Here is a 12,187-nt window from a genome sequence, read left to right as displayed (position 1 = left end):
ATTGCTAACCTTTTTGTTACTGATGTAATGGTCAACGATCTATACGAGTGAATTCTATCTTTCTCCCTCATTACCTTTACAAATAAATTCATTCTATTTTGTCGCCAACTGTATGCTATTCGTCTATCTTTTAAAGTTTCTTTAGCTGCTTCCAACAGAGCTTCTTTACTTTTTCGTCCATGTTTATTAATCAGCCTAACAGGAACCTCGTCTAGCTCTGTGGCTCTGCACTTAGCAATGTTCTGTTCGGATTTCTTCGACTTCAAATTTGTCAGCTACAGCTCCTTTTTGATCTGGTTCTGTTTCATGTTCTTTTTCCCCTTCAAATACATCCTCGTCATTGCCTTGGAAAGAGTCGGTTGTTATTTTCGGGATGTAATTTAATACCACGTGTCTTTCCAATTTCTTTCCATATTCGCCTGCGATATGTTCTTGTATTGTTCCAGACTTCCTATTTTACAATTTTATGTGTGTCCGAAATATTGTAGGTGCGGCCTGTTTTTTGTCACGTATTTCTCACAACCAACATTAACTTTCACTTTTTATTTTGGCTATTCGAACCGCACATTGTTTCTCCCGGTATATTTCCCATTTTCTGCCTACTTCCTGCTGCGACAAATGCGCTTTTCTGCTTGCCTGTCCTCTTGGGATGCTTCCTGTCGTTCACCGATTATTTCTAGTATCTACCCGTTCCAGCAGTGTTTCGGTTTATTTTTTCCTTTCCAACGAGCATGTTGCTTCACTTTCCGTGTTTCTGTCGTTATTACGCATAGAAGCTCACTGTATTGACAAGTAGTAGTGATGGTAAGTAACCCAGTTCTAAAACAGTGAATGACGAAACTCAATTGTTTATTGGGTAAACATGTTCTCACAAAGACGAGTTACACTCAAAGCACAGCAATGGCGGCGAACACGGTCGGCCATCGTCCATATGCGATCTGCCACTCAAGTGCGTCGCTTTGATACATGAGCTCTCGAAGGCTCCAGAGTTATCGCTGTAACCGCGTGTCTTCCATAAAGTTCTACACAATTCGCTTCGCACATACAATTAGGTTACACAAGCTTCGGTGAAAACACACAGCAGAAGGAACCATTGATAACATTCGAAAAACTTACGATACATGCAGGCCCGTCCCGCGCTGAGCAATAACATTTGACAGACGGTGAAAAGCGGTCATTCGAGCAGATAAACAAGTAAGTACAAGTGTCAATATTCCAAATCTCTGCGCGGCCGTTTGCGAAGTTCTTCCTCGACTGTCGTGACTATATTTCTTGTTTGATCAACGCTGAGGTTAGCAGTGGCCATTTTGCGCTCACTGCTTTCTTTCCCAATTACATATCCCGTTTTCAAAATGATGAGTTGATAACTCCCTATGCTGCTATGCCCTTCCTCGTCAACGACTATTTCAATAACTTATCATAAATTTCTTCTGACATCACTCAGTTATCAATGGTCGACTGCCGGTTTCCCACTTCCCACGTAGCCTGTCCATGATATTTAATCCCTGTATTCAGGATAACGAGGTTACGTGGCTCGCAAAGATCTAGCACGAACTTCCCGTTGTTATCGGTATAGCCATCTTAATCCTGTGCGTGGGCATTCATGTCACCTAATAAGACAATTTAGACATAATTCTTGAAACCGCTAGTACCAGTACTAATGCATTCCAGTAACTCTTGATTCTTCTCTGTGCAATTATTTCAGCTCTGCAAATACGTTACGCTCAGCAAACATTCCTTTCTACTCATTGTAAATGATAACCAAAAATCCTCTTGGCATTTTGAATTAACTCTTTTCCATTTGGCTACCTCATGGACGAGCATTCCGCTTGCCTTCCCTTTCTTTCCAATTTAGTTCTGTTGCATCCTTCCCAAACATACGTCTCTATAACTGGCGGCTCTCCCAAGTCTCTCAAGTGTATTTCTGTAACTGCATACACCTCTATTTGTTCTCTATTTAACTGCTTCTCAATCTCTACCCTCTTTTCCTTTCTTATGCCGCCCTGCATGTTTATGTAGCCTACTGCATGGCGAGCTCGCTTTCTTCTTTTCCTCTTTAACCTTCGCTGTGACTGGTTGGCCTATTAAGCTACATAACGGTCACGCAGCTCCCACGGTCACGAAAACTCGGCGATCGTTGCAAAGGAAAGTAAAACTTTGTGACGCTGCTTCAGTCCGTACAAGATCATCCGACGTCTTCGTGCACTGGACTATGAGGTCGAACCCGACCGCGTAAAGCAATCGCAGCATCGATGTGCACGACCCGAGGTAGTTGGGGTAATGTGCGCTAAAGTGCTCGACCCGCACTGAGTATCAAAACGTTGATTATTACTTGCTTTGTACCTCTTATTTGTTATGTGTGCTTTGTCGCTTTCGCCTTCTGTGTGTAGCATCGGGACGATGCATATTAAGATTGGGGGGGGGGGGGGGGGGGGGTTTAGAATTGACTCCTGTAGACGGTTTGTTTTCTCGGTGACTGCTTATCATCGGCCAACAACTGTTACAAGTTATTGCTGGGCGCCAGATGCGCCTTGGTGTATGCGAACTTTATCGATTGCTTTCGACACTTCGACAGTAATTTGTCTGTAAACACGTTGCAATCTTGTCCCGAATATCGATGTATATTCTAGAAGTTGCGCCACTCCAGGCAATTGCGCTGCAATGTCCGGTGGGACCTGCATAAAGAGCTGGACTGCTTCATCAGGAGATCACTTTCAGCGGTCACCGATAGTGCTCCCACCTATAGTTCTGCTTTGCGTTAAGCTTGTTTATATGCGCCCAAATTCAACCAAGAAATATTTACGTACGTCACTGACAGCTTTATTTTTTTGCTATTTTTTTGTCCCAACAACGTCGTAATACAGCGTTTGTTATAGTTTTTAAATTTTGAGGGACAAATTGTTCCCTTTATAAGTTATTCGCTTCTACTCAAGTGCGCTTGATCTTCTCAGCGTGGTAGAGCACTCGAAGTGAAGAGCTTCCGATGAAACAATGAAAATGCGTAAACAATATTTAAAGGACATTGCAGACGTCATTGAGACGTAGACTATAAATATGCGCACTGCCTGACGCTCATGTGATGTTTATGTGTAAACAAGATATCACATATCACAAAACAAACAAAACAAAAGCGTAATGGCAAATTCCACCATCCTTACTACGAAGACAACAAAAACATCGAGATGGATATGGCGGTTCTTCATCGCTGATACGCACAAAAACAAATATACTAGCAATAGTGGAAGAACAAAATTCGTTCCTTCCGTTTTTATTCGGAAAATGAACAGAGACGTCCGCGAGAAGTATGAAAAATCTATCAGCTTGTCAACCACGGACAACAGCCTCAGTGTTACTTCCTTTCATGGCAAAGCGCTCTCAAAACATTCTAGAGGACAGAATGCGATCTCTCTGCGATGTTGCTGTCAGGGTGATAGGGCGAACTATGGACGATTTTATTGCCACATTTGTCGAGAAACATTGCCTTGGGTGCGCTTGGGAAAACTGTTCCCTGCACTCATTCCATTCTTGCCGGGAAATCGAGGCGCGGATTTATGGAAAACAACGCGCCTACTACGCCGACAGAAGTTGGCTCTCTTAAGGGAACCACCTCAGGAAACATTGTCGCAAGGCACAAGAAGTTGAATTTGTTTTTGTTTCCCGCGTTTGTTTTTGGCAACGGTCATACCAAATAAACAAAAATTCTGCGGAAGGGCTCGGAAATAACGGGCATCTATCTAATGGCGATTTTAATTTGTCTTTAGGCTTGCCGGCTCTCTGACAAGTCTCAAAATTGCCGACGAAATCCTGCGCCACTCCGAAAGAACCGGCCTATAAAATTCCTGCAGCAGCCTTTTCTTCCTATTATGTCTACATAGGTCTGCTGCCCAAGAGTGGTCAGGACAAGGGCTCGCAAAGTCCTTATGATACGGTGCCGTCACCATCAGTTGAGCGTAAGATTGCCCTCACCTATATCGGTACATGTGCTATAGGAAACCATTTCCCACTACGAAAAGAATATTTTCGACGACACACCTTCACTTGTTTCGTTCTTCAGAACCGCTACCGTCGAATCACTGTGCTATACCACCCGTAGCGTTTCTCTCACAACACCTAGCATGCGCTCACAGCAATACCCGGTCAGTGCCTACAGGAAACCCTGGAAACTGTTTTCTTCTACTTTCGAGTGCCCTTTTCTTTGTTTCATTGGCGGCTTCTCGGGATGACCCTCCACCAGCTTCGATTTCGCGAAAATTGAAAAGATTTCCTCCTCCTGCTTTACAACGTCTGCGGAGCTAGCTGTTTCCTCCTCTATTTTTTGCACTTCGCTACTCGTCGTAAAGCAACTGCTGCACTGGTTCGCGTGCTTCATCCCTCTTCAAAGCCATAACTTGGGCTTCAGCAAATGCGCACCCCTTTTTATTCAATAGGGACTAAGAGCTTCTCAGGAAAAGGTGGGCGTATCCCTCCAGTAGCCCATTGGAGACTGCTGCCACTGTCCTGATATCACCAAAATGTCCCTCAAGCTGTACCTTTGCTTTATATAGGTACACTGAGTCTTCGCTGACGGCCTGCTTTACCCACGTGCATTCATTCGGACACGTAGTGTTTACTTTTCACATACTTCGGATGGATGACGTATACAACGGCCGCGGAGTCCCTGACTGCTCTATGCTCTTTGCCATTTACGATTAGATCCATCAATATGGCTTGAGAAGATCGCGGTTACTCGAATGATCGCGTAGCCAAGCGAATGCTGGCTTTGTGCAATTTCGGGCCAAGTGACCGGTTTCCTTACATTGATAACATTCCAACTGAACTCTTGATTCAAGCTCTTCCAGAGGATTTGCGGGCTCCATGCTACCCGTTTCCTGTGATCTCTCTATGCGTTTGGTGGGCGCCGAACTGCGACTAGTTTCACGCGTTCTTTTTGTGGTTTGCTGCCGTCAAAGTCAAGATGGTGTCTGGAGGGGAGGCTTTTGACAGAACTCAACGTTATAGCTCTGTGGCCTAGAGCTCTGTGGTCTAGCTCAGAGTCTCGTAAAATTTCTTTGAAACGATTAAATCTGATAGATTTCTGATATCTGCCTCTGCACCTTTCACCCACTCTGGAAAATTATCCTTCATGCTCCGCGCAAGCTCAACAAAGCTTTCATTCGGCATATTTTTTCCTGTGGAAATCTGCCAAACTCATCTGTGGAAAGCTTGTAGTTTGCGAGCAAGCATGATTCCACACAAATGTACGCACCTGCCTCGGGTGAGCTCAGTCGGCCACAACTTGGGAGGCTACTGCCAGCGTAACGTAAGCAACCGGTCCGGCCATGTGTCTGGGTGAAATAATTGCTTCTAAAAGATCCGATCAAAATTAATTTGGTATAGACCATTGTCATCGCTTGTTTTGTACGGGTGAACTAAACTAGTGATTTCCACGATTTCCGTTGGTGGCGGCGCCGCATTCGCACTCCTCGCTAATCTCGCTTCCTCTAGTTTTATCTTTTGGAGCTCAATTCCTGTCTCCTTTCCATATTATTCCTCCTCTTCCGCCACTTATTTCCTGTCGCGACATATCTTTTTCCAGGCATGCGTGATCTCGCCTTCATCGAAACTGGCTTCGTGAATCTCAGCACGAATGTTGGTGTTCCTCAAGTATGTGGTTAGAAGCCATGCAGAGCTCTGCTACGAACAGCAGTATCTCCTTCTTTTACCGCTGTGATATACGTGCTTTTCCGAGAGCCGACCATACTTCTCCTGCATTTACCGCACGCACGGTAGCGATGAATCGCTGCTAATTTCCCGATAGAACCCTGTCCTTATCGTACGGTAAAACGTAGCCGCTCTAGCACTGACCCTATCTCGAGCTTGCCAAGGTCGTGTCACCTGGAGCCACGTTCTCTGGTCTGCCGATCCTTGATCGTGACGACTGCCTGCTGCTGCTCTTCTTTTAAGTTTCCTCTGGTCGTCCCACGCTCTACACCATTCCTGTGGCAGTTGTTTCTCCCTAAGCCAGGAAGAGGAGCGCTGCTGACCCTGGATCCACAGAAGCCTCATACTGTCTCATACAGTAAAACAGAAGTCTCATACAGTAAAAGAGGATTTCCTTAAAAAAGGCAAATTTTCTGGCAGCTGCCTTGCCAGAAAATTTTTGGAAAACTCAGCTTCTCATTTCGACTTTTCTGTTAGTTAATAAGCTTTTTTTTACATTAACAGAAACTGTGTGTTTTTGGCAGTCATCTGTTTTTCATTAAAGAAAAAAAGTACTATTTTCTGTCAAATGTTTTTCTGACACCTTATTAGTATTTTCTGCTTTATATTCCAGAAAACGTATGCGTAAATCTATTATCCATAATTAGGCACAGAAAGGACCTCTCTTTTCTGTTGGTATCGTTCCGTTTTCACATTTAGTTTTTGTTCCTCTGTACAGAATTTTGATGTGTAAAGACAATCTTCTATTGTGGTGAATACTGGGTGAACCAGGAGAGTCGATAAAGCCAACTTTCTAACACGGTAATTCTGCTTCCTCAAGGCAGTTGCCGCCCTCACAAAGGCAATTTCCTTTGTCGAAACGTTTGCTGCAGGCGATAGCCGTTCTTCGACCATTCTTTATACACTTCTATCCTTCATTTTCCTGTGAACTTCTGTCCTGTTTGAATTGTCAGTCCTGCGTCACAGAATTATTGTAAAATAACAAATGTCATGCAGACAGGCAGCTGGTCTGTAAACGAAAATTACGCCGTGTTGCAAAAGCTGAAGATATTTAAAAGTAACGCAAAAACACAAAGGTCACGCGTAGCGTGCATTTGTGTCATCGCTTCTTTTTTTCTTAGAGTGGAGTTTTTAATGGCCCGTTCCTGGGTTGAGCGTTGGCGTCCCTATGCGTAACCGCGCGAACGCTCTCGTGCCACTGCTTGGTGTTTCGTACTCCATGGTAGCGTATCGTACTGTTCCCGAGTTGTAGCGACGCCTCCCTATTGAAGCTCGACCGACGTTACAATTGGGTAGCGTGGCGTTGTCGGCGGGCTGCAGGCATCCGGTAGACCATGGCGACCAAGGAAGGGCGAGACGATTTCTAGTGCGAAACTTGCACGCTTTATCCAAATGTTGGTGAAAATGAAGAGAAGAGAATGAAGTGGATCAAAAGTACATTTCGGTGCCCCTTAAATAGGTTCTCTACAATCGTGGGAGGGATCTTGTTTCCGTCGACGTCACGTGACCGGCACAGAAAGCCTGCTGCAAGCAGGAGGCCGTCCCGCTTCCTGGAATCGTAGACGCTTGTCCGTCTCTTTTGCGCGTTGCTGGTTCGTGTAACTTCTCCTGTAGACTTTGGAGGTTCGAGGAAAGGGTCCCTCTACAGTCGCGCATGCACACACACACACACGCACGCGCGCGCGCACACACACGCACACACACACACACTCACATACACACACACACACACACACACAAACACACAAGAGGCCTGTAAACACTGTGGGGCTTCCACCAGACAGGCAGACACTCGAAATGGTCATGGCGAACTAGGAAGTCAAGCTTCAGTTCGACAAGGCAAGGTGTATGACGGTCGCGTGAGAGAAATTCCTTTCTGCACGTGGTGCGTTACGCCAACCGTAGCAGGAGCAGTCACGCCTCATTTCGACGAGGCATGGTGACAGAAGAACGTGTGAAATCTCTTTCTGCACGTTGTGCCAGACGCCAACCGTAACATTGGGCGTTCGCCATCGTCATCTTCAACAACCTGCTCCGACGCCGCTCATCAAGCCAGCGTTTCCATACTGCCCCTCCCTCGACGAAGGCGCTGACGATACTGGCCCACTGCCACTCGGTGCGGTGATGTTGGTGTCTTTTTTTGCCTCAATATATCGCGAAATGAAAACACGTGTAGAGTTGGGCTAGACCTTTACTTTAGGGAGTATCCTAATTGTCGGACATTTTCTTACTTTAATCAGTTTTCTTCCGCTGCTGTTAAATATGGTCAATACATTTTGTCTCAGTGGCTGTGAGAAATTATGTGTAATTCAGAACATTGAAGAAGAGAACAAAGTTTTGTTTTATTTTACGCTGAAATGTCCTTTGACAGATAAATCTGAAAACAGTAATAACAACAGAGCTGATTATGCGCACTACGTTCAGCACATAGCATCATCACCTTGCCGTCAGTAGTTAAAACAGACTAAAAGTGAATTAACGAGGCGGTATATAATCCTCAGCTTGCTATGGATCACATTAGGACGTAAAGAAGGAAGAACAGAAAAAAAAATGCATGCCCTTTCAACGCAAGGTAAGCGATGTAAACAAATACGGACAGGTTTGTGCATATTAAGCACTTAGAGCCAGGTTACTGAACCCTCCCGACACTGTCAGTAAAATGTTTTTGAATTAGTGACCGCATGTGTTCATGCACATACTCGCGACACCGAATAGCAACAAGCTGTGTGTGTTCATGATTATTAACCTCATCATTATCAACTTGTTTATGTCTACAACAGGAGTAGGGCCTGTCCCAGCGAACCCATTACCCCTGTTTTGCGCCAGGTGAGCGTATCTTTTGTCTTTCGAGACTTCTGATATCCGGCGTTCAAGCCTACAATGAAATTATAGGACATTCTAACATATAGCTTGCAGAATGCGTGCATGAGATGGTCCACGATGAGTTTGACTTCAAAGCCAATTCATTTATTGGAAGATTTTGGAGCGTGATGTCTTGAAAGTGACGCTAGTGTTCAAATTCCTGCTATGCGTTAATCACTTGATTAGTTCTAGGCCTCAATTTCTAAATTAAACTCCTGTCAACGCTAAGATTTCTAGTCAACGTACATGTTTCTTCCTATTTAACATTTTCGGGTACAGGTTGTGATTGTACTACTCACATGTAACAGCTATTTTTAATCTGTACAATGTTTGCTACAGAGATGTGCGCATAGAAATAGAGTCCTTTTCTGAACGCTTGTTCGAGTTCTTGCCCGACATGGAGGAATAATAAGGATACCGCAATAATGTAAATATACAACAATAATTTGCCGTTGGTATGAAGTACTGCGGTAGGAAAGAATAGTGTGAGCCATTGTCGTTTCAAATTATTATTCGGTAAATATGAACACAGAGATGTTTTTAACAAGCTGATAAATTTTTGACGTTACCCGCGTAAATTTGCGTTTTCCTTGCAATAAAAAACGAGAAATTTAATGATATTCTTAAGTAATATTACTATATCTGCTCTTCTGCGTACTAGCCCTCATGGACTGCCAACTGCATTCCGACCTTTCAATCTTTCCGCGTCTTGCTGCATAAAATTTTCACTCTTTTTTCCTAGCTGACTTTTTTTAAAAGAGCAAGAGTGACGCTCGGCATCGGAAGGTGGCGATTCACGGAAAGCGCCAAAGAAGGTCATTGTTAATATCATGATTAAATACCACGAGAACCCCAAGCAGTACATGTTTGTAAGGCATAGGAAGTTCTGGGAAGGTGTCACTGACGTCTGCGATTCCAATGGATTTCTAAAAGCGCATGATTATTGTTTCATCAGAAACTCGTGATTTCCAGTGTTATGCTACCCTAAAAACATAAGGCAAACTAAAGCGAGAGCGAAAACATTAAATAATTAACAAGTAATTCCATGAAATCCTAAAAATTACGCGAAACGCGTTCCTTAATGTCATTTCACCTTGGTAATATAATAAGAAGCACGGGCAATCATAAATATCCAATCGAAATAACCATACGTGTTTCTTTGGTTCGTGAACATTTATGGAGGCTAATTTTGTTTGACGTTTACAGCAAACACTATCAAATCAATGAAATAGAAGATTTAAATCAAAGGTTGCTTCACCGCAACGCAGGCTTGGCGTGCTCAAAACATGTAGCAGTCGAAAAGAAGGCAGGTATGACAGGCTTCATGATGTCACGGCGTTTGTTCGGCGTGCGGCCACGGCAGTTGCACACAAGCACCGCAGAACGCATAAACATGCCAAAGTCTTCATCCTGTGGATAGAGGAGCTCATAGAGTCGACCGAGAGTCGATTATTAGAGTCGATTATTTTTCAAACAAGCCAAATAAATAAATAAGTGCTGTGCGTAACCACTATTTCCTTTTTTCCAATTTATACTTTTGTTTCGCTATACGTAGAACACGCCTAACACGGTTTTGCTATGTTCAGTCCTGCCGCGGGTACTCTGCAATGCTGCCTACCTCATAACTTCGGTGGCAAGGAGGACGATGACATTGTTACCGAAAGTGAAAACACGTCATCAGGGACAGCTACTAAATTACTAATGCACTTCTCCTTTCATTATATTTGCAGGTGGCATATTACTATAACAATAGTGCCCTAAGGGCATCCTTTTTTGCGCAATGTGTCCCTTTCCTTTGCGACATCACCTTGGGTTATAGTTAATATGCTTATTTCATTATATGGGATATCGAAAATGCCCCCTCTCGTTATATTTGTTGTGGCGTTATTTATTTGCTTGCAAATGCGATAATAAATGTGACGCGCATGGCTGTGGTCCTCTATTATCATAACCAGAGTTCGCAAAGTTTAATGATCGGTCTTTGTCGTTGCTGTTTTGATGAACTGCTGTTTCTGCGCTCTGGGTGGTACACGAGCACAGAAGTGGTCTGAGATACAGCATCCTGAAATGTGACCAGTGGATTGTGTGACATCATTCTGTGCTCGTGATGTTGGGAGAAGTTGGCACAGCATAAAAATTGCAGGTCCTCTCAGAAGCAACCATGTCTTACGCGCATGACCGGCTAATTAGAAGCTGCACCTTCCAGTTTCTGCCATATTATTTTAAGGAAGCTGGGGTGCTCTAACGTAAAACTATTCCAAAATTTCCACTCCAATTCTGTAATCAGCCGTCCGCAATTGGTCAAAAACTTTTTTTAACCACCCCTACTTCACCTGTCTATCACGCGGCGTCACGAAAACCGCGATACCTCCCCATCTGATGTGACGTGTACACACTGATTAGGCATAACTTGACTGATATAAAGAAAAACAGGTATTTCTGATTCGACGCATTTTCGCCATTAGCCCTCCGCTATTGGTCAAACGTTTTAGGGCTGCACTCACTTCACCTGCCTGTCAGGCGGCGTCACAAAACCGCAGTAATTCACCGCGTCAAAGTGGCATGTAACCCTTAAGGAAGCATTAATATGCCGAGCAAAACTGAACTTTCTTCTGAATAGCCGCAGGCTGCCCCGTTCCGCAAGGAATAAAAGATGGCTGCCGCCAATCGCTCAGGCACTGGCTACTCGCACCTGCCGGATACCATGGGTTTAGTTGCGTATAATGAACCTTTTTGCCTGGCCTTGTAACGTTCTCAAGCACTTTCGGCGGGTTTGCGACATCGTTCTTCCAATTATTCTTGGCGCAGGATCCGTTTTAGCGTCATCCTTGAGCTTCCGTTGCACGCCACCGCGATTTTCGACCAGCCATCGCAAGCTAAGTAAAGGAAAGCGGACAAATCGCAGACGCCGGCACCACCCTCTTCATCCTGTTATCGATTTTCAGTGCAGTGGCTCGGCCCATCGAATCCCTCTCCACTTGAGCGTGCTCCTCACCTCTTGTCAGCCAATAAGATAAAACAAGCCGCTCAGCGTAGGCAATGTTATTCGTTTTTCATGCCACCAATGGTTACCTCCTATGAACGAGGTGAGCGTTTGATTGGTCTGTTCAGACAACCCTTTGGGTGACCGCCCGATGCTTGCGCCGGCGGCTACGCAAATTTGACGTCGGTATATTGGAACAAAGACATATTGCAATATTTTTACGTTACAGGGCCCCTGCTCATATATCAAGCATCAGGACAAGCCCTCGGGTACTGAATATGTTTGCAAGAACCTTATCCTCACAATGTTTAGAGCGCAGATAAATTTACATGTGCGTACAGAAGACCTCCTTTATAAACGTGCAGCATTTTAAATGTACTATATGGGCTGCCTATGATGCTTGCCGCAGCTCCGCCAATTTCGCAATTTTGTGCACTACACAGTAGTACGTTGTTGTGATATGAGAAATGTCTATTCGTAGGTAACGAAAAAGCATTGACAATTGTCCCAATGGGCATGGTTCGCAACTTTACTATCATGAAAGAAAAACATGTTCGGTTTCTTTTGTAGCTTCCTGCTAGTGTAGAACGAATAACAAGGTTTTCCCATTCGCAAGTGTTCTTGCACATCGCGGACTTCCAG

This window comes from Dermacentor andersoni, chromosome 3 (assembly GCF_023375885.2).
Source record: "Dermacentor andersoni chromosome 3, qqDerAnde1_hic_scaffold, whole genome shotgun sequence".
Classification (NCBI taxonomy): Eukaryota; Metazoa; Arthropoda; class Arachnida; order Ixodida; family Ixodidae; genus Dermacentor; species Dermacentor andersoni.
This window is presented reverse-complemented; position numbering follows the sequence as displayed.